This window comes from Heterodontus francisci, unplaced genomic scaffold, assembly GCF_036365525.1.
Source record: "Heterodontus francisci isolate sHetFra1 unplaced genomic scaffold, sHetFra1.hap1 HAP1_SCAFFOLD_61, whole genome shotgun sequence".
Classification (NCBI taxonomy): Eukaryota; Metazoa; Chordata; class Chondrichthyes; order Heterodontiformes; family Heterodontidae; genus Heterodontus; species Heterodontus francisci.
Genome location: NW_027141441.1, coordinates 6,195,264 through 6,215,048, shown reverse-complemented (window position 1 = coordinate 6,215,048; position 19,785 = coordinate 6,195,264). Strand labels below are relative to the sequence as shown.

At 44.4% G+C, this 19,785-nt stretch overlaps 1 non-coding gene across 1 annotated transcript; it reads right to left on the bottom strand.

Annotated features, from left to right (window-relative positions):
- Positions 1-5,296: 5,296 nt before the first annotated feature.
- On the bottom strand, positions 5,297-5,378 carry trnas-gcu (transfer RNA serine (anticodon GCU)). The gene has a single exon. It is a non-coding gene; the product is annotated as a tRNA-Ser (tRNA).
- Positions 5,379-19,785: the final 14,407 nt, after the last annotated feature.

Sequence of the window (19,785 nt, the reverse complement as noted above, 5' to 3'; positions counted from 1 at the left end):
TCTTTCCCCGAACTTTGTGCAAACATATTAATGAGGGAATCACACACATCAAGCCGTCAAACCTGTCCGCTAAACATTGAAAGGTAACAGTGTTTATTGTAACGGGGTTCCATTTATTCAGACACATCTTGATGATTCACACATGTAATGTATTTGTATATTATATTCATGACATAATGACGTAAATAAACACTTCCTGGCACTTGCCACGCTTGGTAAACATTTTCTCTGCTGATGCCCCCTGAATATATTAGAGAACATGGTGTCGAGGTTGAGATAAAAGTCTGTAAATGCAGGCAGCAAACAGCAGCAGGGACTGCAGTGAACAAGATTTACGTGACATATTTGTGCTTCTATTGGTGGGTGAAATAAGATACTAAACACACAAAATCCTACATTTGAGCGCGCGTAAAATATTGCTCTGTCTATGGAGATAGCATCAAAGAATGCTCAGGAATTTTGTCCTTTACCAGTGATAGTAACACACTTCAGGGGAACTTAAAAAAAAATGGTAAAATGGGCTTTCACATAACAGATGAAATTTTACACAGAGAAGTGTGAGGTGATACAATTTGGAAGGAAGAATGACATATAAATGAAACGTTACAATTCTAAACTGGGTGCAAGAGCAGAGAGACAATGTGCACCAATGTTAGAAGGATTGAAAAGGTAGCTAAGAGCAAACAGGACACTTGGCTTTATTAATAGAGGCACAGAGTAAAAACATATAAGTTAAGCTAAATCTTTATAAAATACTGGGAATGAATGGCCTCCACCTGTACCTCCACAGAAAGCTTCCATTCCAGGTTTACACACACTCGTCAGGATCACTCTCCACAGATTCTGCCCTCCAGGTTCGGACACCCACTTCAGGATGACTCTCCATAGATCCCAGCACTATGGGCTCGGTGACCCTCTTCAGAGATCCTAAATCTCCAGACACGGACATCCTTTGAGGACCACTCTCCACAGATTCTGCCCTCCAGGCTCAGACATCCTCTTCAGAATCACTCTCCATACATCCCGCCACTCCACGCACGGATATCTCCCTCAGGATCAGATCAAAGAATGTTGCTTGTCACTTATCAGCTCAAGCCTGAATGTTGTTCAGGTCTTGCTGCTTTCAGGCACAGACTGCTTCAGTATCTGAGGAGTTGTGAATCATCAGCGAACATTCCCACTTCTGACTTATGTTGAAGAGAAAGCCATCAATGAAAGAGCTGAGGATGGTTGGGCCTTGGACACTGCCCTGAGAAACTAGGTATCCAGTCATGAAAGGTGGAGGATAATTAAATAACGAACCAGATGAGGAGGCTCCAAAATCATCCCTATCCTCAATGTTGGTGGAGCCGAGCACATCAGTGCAAAAGATGAAGCTGAAGCATTTGAAACCATCTTCAGTCAGAAATTGCTCAGTGGATGATTCATCTTGGCCTCTTGAGGTCCCCAGCATCACAGCTTCCAGTTTTCAGCCAATTTGCTTCACTCCGCATAATGGCAAGAAACAGCTGAAGGCACTCGAAACAGCAAAGACTATGGGCCCTAACAACATTCCGGCTCTAGTGTAAATCTGAGTTTTTTTTGCCTTCAGTCTGGTTCAGTAAATATACTGAGTCGGATGTAAAGGTAAAATCAATTACTTTATTTGCGCATTTAGCCGGCTGACTTACTCTAATGCAACGACACTGACTCCACCCAGAGTCTGTCTGGTCCACTAGAGTAAGTGAAGTTTTTTGATACAGGTACTACTGTTTATACATTAAGATTCATGCTATACCCCCTTGTTTAACCAATCTGTGCGATACAATTCGACTTCACCCACGTGGTGACATGCAGTACATCTGTTACTGAGTTTACAATGCACTCCATTTTCAATACATACTTGTTAGTCATAAAATATTGTTTTGTACCAGCAAGATAAAACAAAGCAGACAAGCAAGCTAATTAGCAAGAGCATAGGAATCATCAATAATCATTCTAGTCTCACTCCCTGCATGGATCATGAGTCTGTCTCTACCTTGTGACAAGTAATTGCGGCGCGTCCTGCTATCTCTGTTAGGTGTACATTCCTGAGTGTTTCATGCAGTCTGCAGCTACATCAAGTAGTGGCAGTTCACGAAGATAAGAGGGGCCGAGCACTCCTTATCACTCACACAGGGATGGACATCATTTGATTCACAGGAGTCCATTTGTTCCAAACCACAGGGAGTCACACAATCAGGCCATAAAGAACAGATGTCTTTGCAATTACCAGTGTCGGCTAGTCTTTACAGTCTCACACGCTCTGCCTTTACTTTTAACTATTTCATTGTGGTTTCTGCCACTTAAAATCAAAGCTCAGCAAAGCTACTATTCCTAACTTGGCTATATTTCCCATTAAGCACAGTGCCATGCCTTTCTGCTCACTTCCACACTAGTACTGAAGACTTGTGCTCCAGAACTAGCTGCGCCCTCAGCCAAGCTGTTCCAGCAGAGCTACAACACGGGCATCTACTTGACAACGTGGAAAGTTGCCCAAGTGTGCCCTCTCCACAAAAAAAATGCAGGACAAATCCAATCTGAACAATTGCCACCCCATCAGTCTACTATCAATCATCAGCAAAGTGATGGAAGATGTCATCAACAGTGCTATCAAGCACCACACACTTAGCAATAATCTGATCATCGATGCTCAATTTAGGTTCTGCCAGGGTCTCTCAACTCCAGGAAATAATTTGGCAGATAGAGTATAATGTGGGAAAATGTGAGGTTATCCACTTTGGTGGGAAGAATAGAAAAGGAAAATATTATTTAAATTGTGAAAGGTTACAGAATGCTGCGGTGTAGAAGGATCTGGGTGTCCTCGTACATGAATCACAAAAAGTTACCATGCAAGTGCTGCAAATAATTAGGAAGGCAAATGGAATGTTACCCTTTATTGCAAGGGGGATGGAGTATAAAAGTAGAGAAGTCTTGCTACAAATGTACATGGTGCTGGTGAAACCACACCTAGAGTACTGTGTACAGTTTTGGTCTCCTTATTTAAGGAGGGATATACTTGCATTGGAGGCAGTTCAGAGAAGGTTCATTGGATTAATTCCTGTGATGAAGGTGTTGTCTTATGAGGAAAGTTGAGCAGGTTGGACCGATACTCATTGGAGTTGAGAAAAATGAAAGGAGAACGTATTGAGACATATAATATTCTGAGGGGGCTTGACAGGGTAGATGCTGAGAAGATGTTTCCTCTCGTGGTGGGATCTAGAACTAGGAGACACAGTTTCAGATTTAGGGCTTTTTCATTTAAGAAGGTATTTCTTCTCTCAGAGGGTCATTAATCTTTGGAATTCTTTACCGCAGAGAGCAGTGGAGGCTGGGTCATTGAATGTCTTCAAGATGTTTATCTACAAGAGAGCCAAGGGTTATGTGGGCAGGCAAGAAAGTGGGGTTGAGGTCATGATCAGGTCAGCCATGATCCTATTGAATGGCGGAAGAAGCTCGAGGGGCCAAATGGCCTACTCCTGCTATGAATTCTTCCGATCTTCTGTTCTTATGATCTCATTGCAGCTTGGTCCAAACAGAGACGAAAGACTGGAATTCCAGAGGAGAGGTGAGAGTGATTGCCCTTGAGTGAGTGTGGCATCAAGGATCCCTCGCAAAATTGAAGTCAATGGGAATCAGGGGGAAAACCCTGCACTTGTTGAAGTCATACCTCGCACAAAACAAGATGTTGTGGTTAGTGGAGGCCAATCATCTCAGCCCAGGACATTGCCTCAGGAGTTTCTCAGGGTAGTGTCCTAGACCCAAACATCCCAGCTGTTTCATTGACGACTTTCTCTTCAACATAAGTCAGAAGTGGGAATGTTAGACGATGATTCACAACTCTTCAGATACTGAAGCAGTCTGTGCCTGCAAGCAGCAAGACCTGAGCAACATTCAGGCTTGAGCTGATAAGTGACAAGCAACCTTCTGGCCACGCAAGTGCCAAGCAGTGAACATCTCCAATGAGAGAGAAAAAAAATCTACCTTTTGAAATTCAGAAGCATTATCATCGTTAAATCCCCCACCATCAACATCTTGACCAGAAACGTAACTGGACCAGTCACATCTATGCTGTGGCTATAAGCGCAGGTCAGAGATTACGAATTCTGCAGCACGTATCTCACCTCCTGACACCCCAAATCCTGTCCACCATCTCCAAGGCACAAGTCAGGAGTGTGATGGAATAAATCCCACTCAACAACACTCAAGAAGCTCAACACCATCCAGGACAAAGCAGCGCACTTGATCGGCACCTCACCCGCCACCTTAAACATTCAATCCCTCCACAACCAGTAAACAGTGGCTGCAGTGTGTACCATCTCCATATGCACTGCAGCAACTCGCCAAGTATCCTTCAACAGCACCTTCCAAACTCGTGACCACTACCACCTCGAAGGACAAGGGCAGCAGATGCATGGGAACTCACTACCTGCAGGTTCCCCTCCAAGTCAGTCACCATCCTGACTTGGAACAATATAGCCATTTCTTCACTGTTGTTGGGTCACAATCCTGGAACTCCCTCCCCAATAGCACTGTGGGTGTTCCTTCACCATATGGACTGCATCAGTTCAAGAAGGCAGCTCTCCACCACCTTCTCAACGGCAATAGGAATGGATAATAAATGCTAGCCTTATCAGCGATACTCACACCCAAGAATGAATAAAAACCAAATCACTCTCCACAGATTCCCCACAATCTGGGCTTGGACATTTACTTCAGGAGCACAGAGCTTTATATCACTGCAACATGAGTTCCAATCTTCAGATTCTGTTCACTTTTCACATTATTTTCTACCAGTCCACTAGCTTTTATTAATTCAGTATTCGGGTCTCTGCTCCTCCGCCGTTTCTAACATCTCACCTCTGACAAAAAACACTCTGATCTATCGTCTGTACTAGATGACCCCTCATTTTAAACTCCATCTGCCAAAGCATTGCTCACTCACTTAATCTATCAAGAAGATTTGAAAATAAATTTCTTGCCAAAGGATAATTTTCTGCATCTGCTCCCTCGCCATTTGCTTTTCCCATTTGTCTTTCACTTGGTGCAAATCCAGAGAAAGTAAAGATGGAAGGAAGGAGGGGAGGAAAAATCCTGCTCTGTTTCGTGATCCCTATTTGATCTTCATTCCAGTGCAGTTTGGGTGAAGAATTCCAATTGTCTGTCTCAATTTTAATAAAGTATAACAAATTCTGGAATCACTGTCTGGACATTGACAAGAACAGGTTTCGAGGCTGACTTTACACAGAAACAATACACTGAACAGTTCATAAACTAGCAACAAGGATGGGATTCCAACCCACGTGTGCAGAGCACAATAGATTAGCAGTCCATCGCCTTAACCTCTCAGCCACCTTGTCAATTGCATAGGCATAACTGTCACCTTCAGCACAGCTTCTGGCTGTGCAGCCAGCTGTGTAATGATGGAAATATATCTTCTGTCAGTAAATGAAGTTGGGAATGGAGCGGTGTGAAACATTTCCAGACCATGTCCAACACGTTTCTACTCAGTGTGAAAACCCACCACGGAAAGACTGGAACATACAATCATTTCATCACATCATGATTAACATCACTCAGACACCTGAACCATTAGGTCACTGACGAAGTCATGATGACCGAATTTCTCATGAAATGACAACTGAACTAACTGACTGGAAGAATTGCTTTAACTCCACATGATCAGTGAGGCACAGCCTCAGGCCGACTTGTCGGGTGGTGTAAACAGATATCACTGCTTCTGATCTTCACCAGAACAGAGAGTGAGATGTAACATTGATCATCAAACAGACTGCGAGAGAATACAACAGAATAAAACACATGGAGAGACACTATGGAATAACAAATAGATTTGATTGGAATGTTGAAATTTTGATTGGAATGGATAAAACACCAGAAACAGCAGATTAAATTGGGATTCTCATCATTATATTGATCTGGGACAGAAAAGAGAAACTGATGGAAAGAAGAGAAGAAGGAAGAAAAGAAAGGATGGAACTGTTCAATTTTTTCAGTTTTTTCACTCGCCCATCAAAGCTGATAAAAAAAGTTGCAAATAACAGAGAATTTCACCAAAAAGGGAGATTAAATGTTGCTGAAACCTTGGATCGAAGGATGCCCCAACAGATCACCCGTTTAACTGTCTCCTCACTGGGGGATTTCAATCAGTGTGCAATATTATTCTCTACTTTTTTTGTTAATTGGTCCCAGAACGGTCACTTGGAATTAATATCTGTGTTCCGACTCCTGAATAATAAAATTGTGAGTTTCTCGATATTTTCTGGACACAGTTTCTGCTGAAAGAACTAAGAAATCTTTTCTAATTTACACAATACTCGAAACACACTCATCAAGCCTGCTAAGCGAGCATCCTTGGTGCTGCTCTCTCTTCTCCCAAACTTCATCTCATGTGTCTGTTACATCATCACTCTGACAGTGGGAGAGGTTGCAGGTTGATAGGTAAATTGGCCATTGTAAATTGTCCCTAGTGTAGGTACGTGGTAGGAGAATGGTGGGGATCTGGTGGAGAATATGGGATTAATGTAGGATTAGTATAAATGGGTGGTTGCTGGTTGGCACAGACTCGGTGGGCTGAAGGGCCTGTTTCAGTGCTGTATCTCTAAATAAGAAAAGGAAAATAAAGCTACCAGTCGTAAATCAACTCAAACCCATTGGAGAGATTGAGGGAGACTGTCAGAGAACTTCCTGCATCCAGTCCTGACCCTGTCACACTCAGCAGCTTCTCACCCAGACCCCACTCTCATCAACACTGAACATTGTTACCGAGACCCTTCAAATACTGTTTATAAAAGGTAGAAAAATTCAAACTTCATCACAGCTAGATTGAATAGAACAAAGTTTAATATCTTCTCGAAGTCACTCGGTAACCACATGAGACAGTCCTTAAATCAGTAGCATAAATTATCAGCTGTAAGAATGTTTGTCATTGGGTTGAATCATTTCTGTGTGAGGAATGTTCCAGCATCATAAACCAGGGGAACGTGTTGACTGAGCTGTGTCTTCATCTCTTCTGGGCAGTTGGGCACCCTTCATTCTGCTCTGATTCACTTTCCCAAAGCGGATCTCCAGATTCTCAAATCTGGAGACTGGGTTTTCTTATTTGGTTCCTGTTGATTTTTCTTCCTCCTGAATGATAATATATTCCAAACTCGGATGAACCTTTCCCTGTGTCCTGGTCTCGGTGAAAAGCGACAAATAACGGCACCAACATTCTGAAACATACAACACGGTCACATTCTGCTTCAGTGAGATTAATGCTGAGGCAGTTTCCGTGTCGAATGCGATTGTGAACAAATTTCTCTCAAGGAAATTGTGAGTGATCAAGTATTTGCACTGAATTTCTGTGCAAGAAGGGGCAGTTTCAAACAGCCATTCCCAAATCACTTCCTTCACAAAGACAAAGACTGTGCTGTCTTAACGTGTGACTCAACGTCACTAACAAATTTGAACTCGAAGTTCAGGAGAAGACAGAGATGTGAATGATTGACAGTGTAATCTTTAAATCATAATTTTCCGTTTCTTCGTTGAAGTGAGGCTCAACCCTAAGCCACTAGAGATCGCGGAAAGCTACAAACTTGGATCCAGAAATCAGAAAAGTAGTGAAACAGTTGGTGAGTACATTGTGACACTGAAGAATTTATCACCACATTGCAACATTGGCACATTCTTAGACCGTACATTATGAGACAGATTTGTGCTTATATTGGTGGATGAGGAAAGATACTAAACACACAAAATCCCAATTTGAGCTAGTGTGTAAGATTGCTCTTTCCACGGAGATAGCATCAAAGAATGCTCGTGAATTTCGTCCTATGCCAGTGACAGTAACACACTTCAGAGGAACTTAAACACACTGGTAAAATGGGCTTTCACACAACAGATAAAATTTTACACAGAGAATTGTGAAGTGATACAGTTTGGGAGGAAGAATGAGACAATGTACACCAATCTTTTTTGATCAAGGTTTGAAAAGGTTGCTAAGAGCAAACAGGACACTTGGCTTTATTAATAGAGGCATAGAGTAAAAGCAAATAAGTTATGCTAAACCTTTATAAAACAGTGGGGCTGAATGGCCTACTCCTGTACCTCCACGGAAAGCTTCCACTCCAGGCTCGGACACCCTCTTCAGGATCACTCTCCATACATCCCGCCACTCCACGCACGGATATCTCCCTCAGGATCAGATCACAGCTCCAAAGTCCTGCCACATCCAGTCGTGAATGGTGGTGGATAATTAAATAACTAACAAGATGAGGAGGCTCCAAAAACATTCACATCCTCAATGATGGTGGTGCTGAGCACGTCAGTGCAAAAGATGAAGCTGAAGCATTTGCAACCATCTTCAGTCAGAAATATTGAGTGGATTTGATCTGTGCTAATTTCAGCTCCTCATGCTCGCTGGTGCCTTGGTTCTCTGGTGCTAATTTCAGAGTAAATCATGCAGCTTGACAATTGGAGCCAAAGAAAAAGACACAGGAGAGGTTGAAAGTGCCAAAACCTGGGATTGAACCAAGAACTGTTTAACTGTTAGTACAACACGAACTCAACAAAGCTATTTCAACAACACACTAAAGCCACCATTCTGTCACTGCTTTGGAAGACAATATATACATTAAAGTGTTTGTAAAAAGTTACAGAACACAACATGTGAGTAATATTCCCCATTGTTTTCTCAGTACTGATGGATTGTGAAGTGGGAGACAGCCAGAAGTCCCACTGTGCCACACTGACCCTGAGCTGTGAGTGAAATGAGATAAAGTTCAATCTTTAGCGGCGAGATTCTGGAGAGAGGTAAGAGTCCTGAATCAAGGAAAGACTTTCTGACACAATTAAAGCAAAATACTGCAGATGCTGGAAATCTGAAATAAAAACAAAAAGTGCTGGAAATACTCAATAGCTCTGCCAGCATCTGTGGTGAGAGAAACAGAGTTAACGTTTCTGGTCTGTGACCTTTCATCAGAACTGACACAGGTTAGAAAAGAATTCGGTTTTAAACAAGTGAAGGGGAGGGGCATGTGGGAGAGAACAAAGGGGAAGGTGTTTGATAGGGCAGAGGGCAGGAGAGATTAAATAACAAAGCTGTCCTGGGACAAAGGCAAAGAGTGTGTTAATGCTTGTGGTTGCCTGACACCAGTCATGCTCTGATGTTATTGAACACAATGTTCAATCCACAAGGCTGTAGAGTGCCGAATCAAAAGGTCAGGTGCTGCTCCTCGAGCTTGGGTTGATTTTCACTGGAACACTGGAACAGGCCAAAGACAGAAATGTTGACATGAGAGCAGGAGAGAGTGTTGAAATGGCAAGCAACCAGAAGCTCAGGATCATGCTTTCGGCCTGAGCAGAGGTGTTCCATCTAATCTGCGTTTGGTCTCCCCAGTTTAGAGGAGACCGCATTGTGAGCAGTGAATACAGTATACATAATTGAAAGAAGTACAAGTAAATCGCTGCTTCACCTGAAAGGAGTGTTTGGGGCTTTAGATAATGAGCAGAGAGGAGGGAAAAGGGCAGGTATTATATCTCTTGCGATTGCATGGGAAGGTGCCTTGGGAAGGGGACGAGGTATTGGGGGTAATGGAGGAGTGGACCAGGGTGTCGCGGAGGGAACAATCCCTTCGGAATACTGACAGGGGAGGGGAGGATGCGTTTGGTGGTGGCATCACGCTGGTGGTGGCGGAAATGGTGGAGGATGATCCTTTGGATGTGGAGGCAGGTGGGGTGGAAAATGAGGACAAGGGGAACCCTGTCGCAGATCTGGGAGGGAGGGGAAGGGGGAAGGCAGAGGTTGAGAGTCCTGTCAATTACACTGGGAGGGGGCGGGGTGGGAGTAGTTGAAATCTGGTGATGTTGTTGAATTTAATTTCAAACAATCCTTGAAATCTCTGCTGATGAAGACTGAAAAAGGGAAGAACAACCACACAACAAGGGTCTCAAATCCAAGACCCTGAGATTAAAAGTCTCATGCTCTACCAAGTGAGTTAACAAGGCCTGATACAGTACTTCTACTCTGTCTGTTATTGGACGGATGCAGCTGTTGGCTCCACACCAAGGGCGGGAATTTGTTCCACCAACTATGAAGCAGCTTCCTATCAATTCCCCAGATTATCAGTAAATCCACTTCCAGAAGCCCCAATGTGTGAAATATTCCTCTCACTCATCAATAAGAAAACTGAAATCTTTTTACCTTCCAAATGCTGCCATCCATTTTGTCAGTATTTATTTCTCTCTCGTTTTTATTTAGTTCATGCATTTCTTCAGAATTTTTTTTTCAATTATATCTGAGGGAAGAAATGAACAGATCTGGCAGCTCAAAACTGGGCATCCATGAGGCACTGTGGGCCATCAGCAGCAGCAGAATTGTATTTAAACACAACATATTACCTCATGGCCTGACATATCCCTCACTCTACCATTGCCATCAAGCCAAGGGAGCAATAGTGGTTCAATGAAGTGTGCAGGAGGGCATGTCAGGAACAGCACCAAGCAGACCTAAAAATGAGTGAAGCTACAACACAGGATAACTTGCATGTCAAATAGCGGAAGCAGCATGCAATAGACAGAGCTGAGTGATCTCACAACCAACAGATCAGATCAAAGCTCTGCAGTCCTGCCACATCCAGTCCTGAATGGTGGTGGATAATTAAACAATTAACAGGAGGACGAGGCTCCACAAATATCCCCACCCTTAATGATAGGGGAGACCAGTATATCAGTGCAAAATACAAGGTTGAATCATTTGCAACCATCTTCAGCCAGAAGTGCCAAGTAGATGATCAATCTCGGCCTCTTCCTGAGGTCCCCAGCATCACAGGTGCCAATCTTCAGCTAAATCCACTTCACTCCACATGATATCAAGAAATGGCTGAAGGCTCTGGATACTGACAACATCCTGGCTGCAGTGCTGAAGACTTGTGCTCCAGAACTAGCCACACCGCCCGCCAAGCTACAACACTGGCATCTACCCAGCAATGTGGAAAATTGCCCAGGTATGTTCTGTATACAAAAGGCAGGACAAATCCAACCCGATCAATTCCTGCCCCATCAGCCTCCTCTTGATCATCAGTAAAGTGATGGAAGGTGTCGTTGACAGTGCTATCAAGCAGCACTTACACAGCCATAACCTACTCACCAATGCTCATTTTGGATTCCGCCAGGGCCACTTAGTTCCTGACCTCATTATGGCCTTGGCCCAAATATCGAAAGAAGAGCTGAATTCAGGAGGTGAGGTGAGGTGACAGTGACTGCTCTTGCCAAGGGCATCAAGGAGCCCTTGCAAAATTGAAGTCAATGGCAATCAAGGAGAAAAATCTCCACTGGTTGGAGTCATACCTTGCGCAAAGGAATATGGTGCTGGTTGTTGGTGGCCAATCATCTCAGTACCAGACATCGCTCAGGAGTTCCTCAGGGTAGTGTCCTAGGCCCCAACCGTCTTCAGTTGCTTCATCAATAAACTTCCTTCCATCATAAGGTCAGAAGTGGAAATGTTCACTGATGATTGCAAAATGTTCAGTTGCATTAGTAACTCCTCAGATACTGAAGCAGTCCATGTCCACATGTCGAGAGACCTGGGCAAGATTGGGCTTGGACTGATAAGTGGCAAGTAACATGCACGCCACAAAAATGCCAGGCAATGACCATTTCCAACAAGAGTGAATCTAACCATCTCCCCTTGACAGTCAATGACATTACCATTGCTGAATCCTTCACAATCAACTTCCGGGGGGTTACCAATGAGCAGAAACTGAATTGGATCAGTCATAAAAATACCGTAGCTACTAGAGCAGGTCAGAGGCTGGGAATTCTGCTGCAAGTAACTCACCTCCTGTCCACCATCTACAAGGCACAAGTCAGGAGTGTGATGTAATACTCCCCACTTGCCTGGATGAGTGGAGCTCCAACAACACCAAAGAAACTCAACACCATCCAGGACAAAGCAGATCACTTGATCAGCACTCCATCCACTACTTTAAATATTCACTTCCTGCACCACCAGTGAACAGTGGCAGCAGTGTGTACCATCTACAAGATGCACTTCAGCAACTCACCAAGCCTCCTTCGACAGCACCTTCCAAACCCCCAACCTCGACCACCTAGAAGGACATTGGATGAATGGGAACACCACCATCTGCAAGCTCCCCTCCAAGTTACACACTGTCCTGACTGGGAACTATATCACCATTCCTTCACTGTCACTGGATCAAAATCTTGGAACTCCCTTCCTAACAGCACTGTGGGTTTACGTACAACACATGGACTGCAGCAGCTCCAAAAAGGCAGCTCACCACCACCTTCTCAAGGGCAATTAAGGATGGACAAAAAAGGCTGCGTTTGCTGACAACGCAACCACTAAGTGGCACAACTCGCTTTCTCCCCCTGCTTTGCACCGGCCGCTTCCACCCTCCACAGTCGCTCGCTCCAGACCTTGCTGCTCCACCCCCCCTACTTCCCTGGCCGATTGTCTCCCGATCATGTCACCCCATTCTCCAGTCTTTCGCTCACTCCCCACCCCCCCCCCTCCCCTCCAGCTGCTAGCTCTAGGCTGCGCTGCTTCCCTTCTCTCGGCCACTTGCTCCCACGTCTGTCCAGTCTCCACGTGCCCCCCGAAGAAGCAAGGTGGGCTGCAAAGTGTGACGTAGGAGTGAGTAGTGAGTGGCCTAGAGGAGGGAAGTGGCACGGCCTAGAGCTAGCGGCTGGAGCGGGGGTTGGGGGGCAGAGAGCTAGCGGCCATAGAGCTGGATGACGCGAGCGGGGAACAATTGTCCAGGGGAGCATCGAGGTGTGGAGCGAGCGGCTGAGGGGAGGAAGCGTCGAGGCCTGGAGCGAGTTGCCGAGGGGGGAGAGCACCAGCCTCAAAGTCTCCTATTCAGCCGCTTCCTCCAGCTGAGTGAGGGGCTGGATACCCGATGACTCTTTAGAGCACGTGTGCGAAGATGGACCAGGCGCAGATATGCGATGATGTTGGCGCTGCGCAATGACATCATCCTACGCATGTGCCACTTAATCCTGGCGAGATGCAGCTGTGCCTATGCACAGCTTGGCACAGTCCGATTTTGTCAGCGGGCCGCTCCATTGACAGGAATCACATTGTGTCAGCAGTGCCCACATCCCAGGAAAGAATAAAAAAGAGATTTACCACAATGGTAACAGGGTGAGGGATTTCAGTTATGTGGAGAGATTGAAGAAGCTGGGGTTGTTCTCCTTGCAGCAGAGAAAATTCAGAAGAGATTTGACACATTTGTTCAAAATCATGGAGGTTTTCAATCGTTTAAATAAGGAGAAACTGTTTCCAGTGGTAAAAGGGTCAGCAAGCAGAGGACACAGATATCAGGTGATTGGCAGAAGAACCAGAGGTGACAAGAAGAACCATTTTTTACACAGCAATGTGTTGTCATAAAGAAAGAAAAGACTTGCATTTCTATAGCACCTTTCGAGACCACTGGAAATATCAAAGCACTTTGTAGACAATGAAATACATTTGAAGTGTAATCACTGTTGTAATGTCAGAAATGCAGCAGCTAATACCCACAAACAGCAATGTGATAATGACCAACTGATCTGATTGAGGGGCAAATATTGATCACAACACCAGGGAGAATTGCTCTTCACTTGTTTGAAATTGCCGCATGGGATCTTTTACTTTCACCCAAACATGCAGACCAGGTCTTGGTTTAACATCACACCTGAAAGGCAGCACCTTCAACACCCTCAGTGCTGCACTGGAGTGTCAGCTGTGAAATCTGAACCCAGAAGCTTGTGATTTCGAGGTGAGCGTGACCAACTGAGCCACAGCTTTTACCTGAGTCTCAATCCTTCTACCAACAGTTTCTCTCTATCGGGTCTGTCAAGACCCCTCATGATTGTGAACACCTCTATCAAATCTCCTCTCGAAAGAGAACAACCCCAGCTTCTCCAATCTATCCACATAACTGAAATCCTAACCACATGTCGCAGAAAGGAATTTTTCCTCAAGTTCCTTCTGGTTTTGTGAGTCACCTTAAATCTATAACCTTCGGTTATTGACCTTTCAGCAGTTAGAAACAGTTCCTCAGTATTTACTCTACCTCAAACCTTCAAGGAAGCTCTGCAAATTAACTGAAAATCAAGTTGTCAGAAGTGGGATTTAAACACATGCCTCCAGTGAAAGCTGCAACCTGAACAGAGAAGCTGAAACCGCCCAGTCACATCAACTGTTCAGACCTTTTTGACCTCGTCCTCTCTTCTGTACTTTGAAAGGTTCACTCAGTTCAAGAAATGTTCAATGTTACTGGAATGCTCAGTGATTGGGATATTAACTCCCCCGGGTTTTCCTGACCTTGTTTTCGGTGCATGGGGATGTTTGTCCTGGGCTGTGGAATCTTGCATCCCTGTAATGGACATTAACCCACTGATTGAATCTGTATTCACTGCTTTCCGCTGGTGCTGGGTTATTGCAGAGTGTGGGGCTGGAATGTTGCTGCTTGTCCTGGCCTCACTCACTCTGGGAAAGAGTGAATAATTGATGCGTCTGTTTCTGTATCTGAAATGTGACTTCGATCTGCTGTTATTAACCGAGGCAGCGCTGCAGGAGGATACGTTAATAATCTCTCACTAATCAACTGCAAGCAGTCAGAATGTGTAACTTTGAGCAGCGCTTTCTGCACCGTCAGGGCTGGAAAGTTGAGGGAGGGAGAGACAGTGTCAGTATCTGAGTGTATACAGCACTGTACAGAGAAAGAGTCAATATACCGGGGCTGAGACACAGTGCATCTTTTCACATTTAATCACAATAATATCCGGAGTCAGGAGCTGAAAATGATGAAAAACCGAATAGCAAGAGCAAAAGTAAGAAAAGTAAGTAATTATAGATTAGCTGATCAGCTTTCACTGTGTTACCTGGTAGTCTACAGTTTTATATTTAATACTCTCTCCACTGTGGCCAGGGAATGATTTCTTCTCAAAGGCTGAACATTAGCAAAACTGCTTGTAATTTAAAATCTTTTAAAAGTAATTCCATGGAGCGAATGGGGAAAAGTCAAATAACTGCACCAATTATAGGAGAGCTGGTTGGTGATGAAGTGGATGTGTCTGCAGTGTGCAGGACCAGACTGTTTCTATAGATTCACAATGAATATTCCATCTTTATTTATAACAGTAAAACTGATAGTGGACAATGGCTATTCTGGTTGCAGCAACCTGAAGCTTTAACTCATTAACACCCTACTTTAGGGTAATTTAGAAAGAACAACACCCAGCTCTGTCAGTTCGTGTGCTTGTTTGTTAACCCACAATTTGATGGTTCAAGCACATAAATGGATGAGGATTTATTAAGTTAAACTCTTCTACATCTGCTATATTACTCTTGCTGTTGATTTTTCAAAGTTAAGGTTAATCAAGTCTTTCTTTATGAAATCCATGCTGACTGTGTTTTATTATATTTCATTTCCATCTGTATTTTCTACTTTGGAGGATTACAGGATATTATCATTTTTTTAATTCATTCATGGGAGGTGGGTGTCGCTGGCTGGGCCAGCATTTATTATCCATCCCTAATTGCCTTGAGAAGGTGGTGCTGAGCTGCCTTCTTGAACCACTGCAGTCCATGTGCTGCTGTTATGAAGAGAGTTCCAGGATTTTGACCCAGCAACAGTGAAGGAACGGTGATACAGTTACAATTCAGGATGGTGTGTGGCTTGGAGGGGAACTTGCAGGTTGTGGTGTTCCCATGCATCTGCTGCCCTTGTCCTTCTCGGTGATAAATGTCGCGGGTTTGGAAGGTGCTGTCTCAGGAGCCTTGGCGCATTGCTGCAGTGCATCTTGTGGATGGTACACACTGCTGCCACTGTGTGCCAGTGATGGAGGGCATGAATGTTGTAAATGGGGTGCCAATCAAGCGGGCTGCTTTGTCCTGTTGAGTTTCTTGAGTATTGTTGGAGCTGCATCCATCCAGACAAGTGGAGAGTATTCCATCATACCCCTGACTAATGTCCAGGCTTTGGGGAGTCAGGAGGTGAGTTACTTGCCGCAGGATTCCTAGTCTCTGACCTGCTCTTGTAGCCATAATATTTATCTGGCTACTGCAGTTCAGTTTCTGCTCAATGGTAACCCCCAGGTTGTTGAGAGTGGGGGATTCAGCGATGGTAATGCCATTGAATGTCAAAGGGAGATGGTTAGATTCTCTCTTATTTGGGATGGCAGGTGTGTGGTGAGAATCTTATACATCTTTATTGTCGGGTACTCTATTGTACTGTTGAGTGACTACACTTGAAAAGTCCTTCCTTCATTGGCTGTAAAAGGCTTTGCAATGTCCTGTGGTCGTGAAATGCAAGTCTTGCTTTTTCCATTGTTATCAGTGTCATTGTGATCAAAAGATAGGATTCATGAGCACAAAGTTTAAATCTATTTTGATTAAAATAATGTGAAAGCATCTATATTTTTGCACTGTACTTAATAATCTCCATCTTCCTATCCTTACCAAGTACAATGTCTTTGACCATGAAATTTATTCCACAATCGCAGACCCTCAGACAATTTCAGCTCAGTTCTGAAGAAAGGTCACAGATCTGAAACGTGAACTCTGTTTCTCTCTCCACAGATGCTGCCAGACCTGCTGAGTATTTCCAGCATTTTTTGTTTTTATTTCAGATTTCCAGTATCAGCAGTATTTTACTTCTGTGTTACTTTGAAAGTTAAAACTGACCCACCTGTCTGCAATTCACACTGGGGTCTCCCATGAAATGATTCTGTATAATGTTGATGTAATGAATACAGACTCCGAGCACAGAGCTTCCTGTGGGGAATTGGGGATATGAAAACCAGCAGACTCTGCAGGAATTTCCACTGGGAGCACAAATTCACAAAATCTACCTTTTATCTATCGATTCATTTTAATTGTCCTTCCGGAAAATTATTTTGAAACAATTTAAACATCAACCCACAGCTCCATGACTGGGTCAATTATGAGGTCATCCTCTGACAGGTCATGTGACAGCTGGAGCCACAAGACATCAGAACCAGATTTGTGACTGGATTAAAACCCGGAATCCTGTCCCAATGGCTTTTCAAATAAAGCTGTTGCTGTTTGAAAACACAGCAGTTAAACTTTCTGCCTGACCATGAGGGGAGCGAGGGAGAAATTTACAAAACTAAATCCTTTTACAAAATAGTTCAAAAACCATTCACTGAGAAATCATGTGAGGATTCATATGCAGTAGAGAAACAAGCAGAATACAGAAAGTGCAGAGCGGAGCTGAAAAACGAAAAGAGATCAGGAAGAGAATGTATGAGAAAAGATTAGCAGGTCACATAACTGGGAACACTGAAGTCTTTTCCCAACATATGGACAGTCAATGAAAGGGTGGGTCAATTAGGAGATCCTGTGGAGGCAGAGGGTGTGGCTGAGGTACTAATTAAGTACATTTCATCTGTCACAAAACAAACGGGTGCTGCAAATGTCACAGTAAAGGAGGAGGAAGTGGAGAATTTGGAGGGGATGAAAATAGATAAAGAGGAGACAATTACAAGGTTAGCAGTGCTCACAGTAGAAAAGTCACCCGGTCTGGATGGGCTGCATCCTGGGTTGCTGAGGGAAGTAAGGGTGGAAATAGCGGAGACTCGAACCACAATCTTTCAATCCTCCTTGAATATGGGAATGATGCCAGAGGACTGGAGGATGGAGGTAAGATTGGGTAGTTCGATCTTAGTTTAACTTGACCATTTTTATAATGTATCCATTGTCATAACTAACAACGTTACGAAAGCCATTTTATAATTAACACATGACCAAAGGAACCATTTTGTGTTCAGTACTAACGTTTATATCCTGTATAATTAATGAGCAGCTACCCATCCTGAAACAGATGATTGTAAAAGTAATGAACCTTGATTGAGTTATAATTAATAAATCATTAAACATTTTAGAGAGAATGGGTTTTCATTTAAAGTTAGTTCAATCTAATTACTGTGAGTTTCTGTGTCTTTGTGGGAAAGGACAGTTTCAGCTAAATTTATTCAAACAATGGACCTTTCTCGGACCCCTGATAAAACCCATGGCATGGTACATCGTGACCTTTAAAATCTTTGTCTTTTGCGAGGAGCAGCCTTGATAGAACGGGGTGCGGAGCGGACTTTCAGCTGAGCGGTCAATTTCAGTAAGTTACAAGTTAATCCCTTTTTTGTTTCGGAGGACCGGGGACTGCTGGGTAGGGGAAAACTATTTATTTGGGCAGTTTTAAAATCTTTGTCTTTTGCGAGGAGCAGCCTTGATAGAACGGGGTGCGGAGGGAACTTTCAGCTGAGCGGTCAATTTCAGTAAGTTACAAGTTAATCCCTTTTTTGTTTCGGAGGACCGGGGACTGCTGGGTAGGGGAAAACTATTTATTTGGGCAGTTTTAAAATCTTTGTCTTTTGCGAGGAGCAGCCTTGATAGAACGGGGTGCGGAGCGGACTTTCAGCTGAGCGGTCAATTTCAGTAAGTTACAAGTTAATCCCTTTTTTGTTTCGGAGGACCGGGGACTGCTGGGTAGGGGAAAACTATTTATTTGGGCAGTGGCAGTACCAGAGACACTACACGTGTAGTGTCTCCCACCCACCCTCCTCCTCTAACCAAAAAAAAAGGACTCTAGGGTGTTGATAAGGTAAGCTTTTTATTTAAAAAGTTCAGTCCGTCGGATTGCTAAGCGAACAAGTTTTGACTTTTTTTTTCGTTTGGTTTTTCAGTAGATTTATTGGGAATCTAGAATAGTGGGAATGTTGGTAAAGGCAGTTGTATGTTCCTCCTGCAGAATGTGGGAGGTAGGGGTCGCCAAGAGTGTCCCTGCTGACTGCATCTGCGGGAAGTGCACCCAACTCCAGCTCCTCGCAGACCGCGTTAGGGAACTGGAGCTGGAGCTGGATGAACTTCGGATCATTCGGGAGGCGGAGGGGATTATTGACAGGAGTTATAGGGAGGCAGTCACACCTCAGGTAAAAGAAGTAGGTAGATGGGTTACCGTCAGGGGAAGGAAAGGGAACCAGCAGGCAGTGCAGGGATCCCCTGTGGCCGTTTCCCTCAACAACAGGTATACCGTTTTGGATACTGTTGGGGGGGACGACTTACCAGGGGTAAGCAATGGGGTGCAGGTCTCTGGCACAGAGTCTGTCCCTGTTGCTCAGAAGGGAAAAGGGAAGAGGAGCAGAGCATTAGTCATTGGGGACTCCATAGTTAGGGGAACAGATAGGAGGTTCTGTGGGAACGAGAGAGACTCACGGTTGGTGTGTTGCCTCCCAGGTGCCAGGGTACGTGATGTCTCCGATCGTGTTTTTGGGATCCTTAAGGGGGAGGGGGAGCACCCCCAAGTCGTGGTCCACATAGGCACCAACGACATAGGTAGGAAGAGAGATGGGGATTTAAGGCAGAAATTCAGGGAGCTAGGGTGGAAGCTTAGAGCGAGAACAACCAGAGTTGTTATCTCTGGGTTGTTGCCTGTGCCACGTGCTAGCGAAGAGAGGAATAGGGAGAGAGAGGAGTTGAACACGTGGCTGCAGGGATGGTGTAGGAGGGAGGGTTTTGGTTTCCTGGATAATTGGGGCTCTTTCTGGGGTAGGTGGGACCTCTACAAACAGGATGGTCTTCACCTGAACCAGAGGGGTACCAATATCCTGGGGGGGAGATTTGTTAGTGCTCTTCGGGGGGGTTTAAACTAAATCAGCAGGGGAATGGGAACCTAAATTGCAGTGCCAGTGTACAGGCTGTTGAGAGTAGTGAGGTAGGGGATAAGGTTACAGGGACACAAG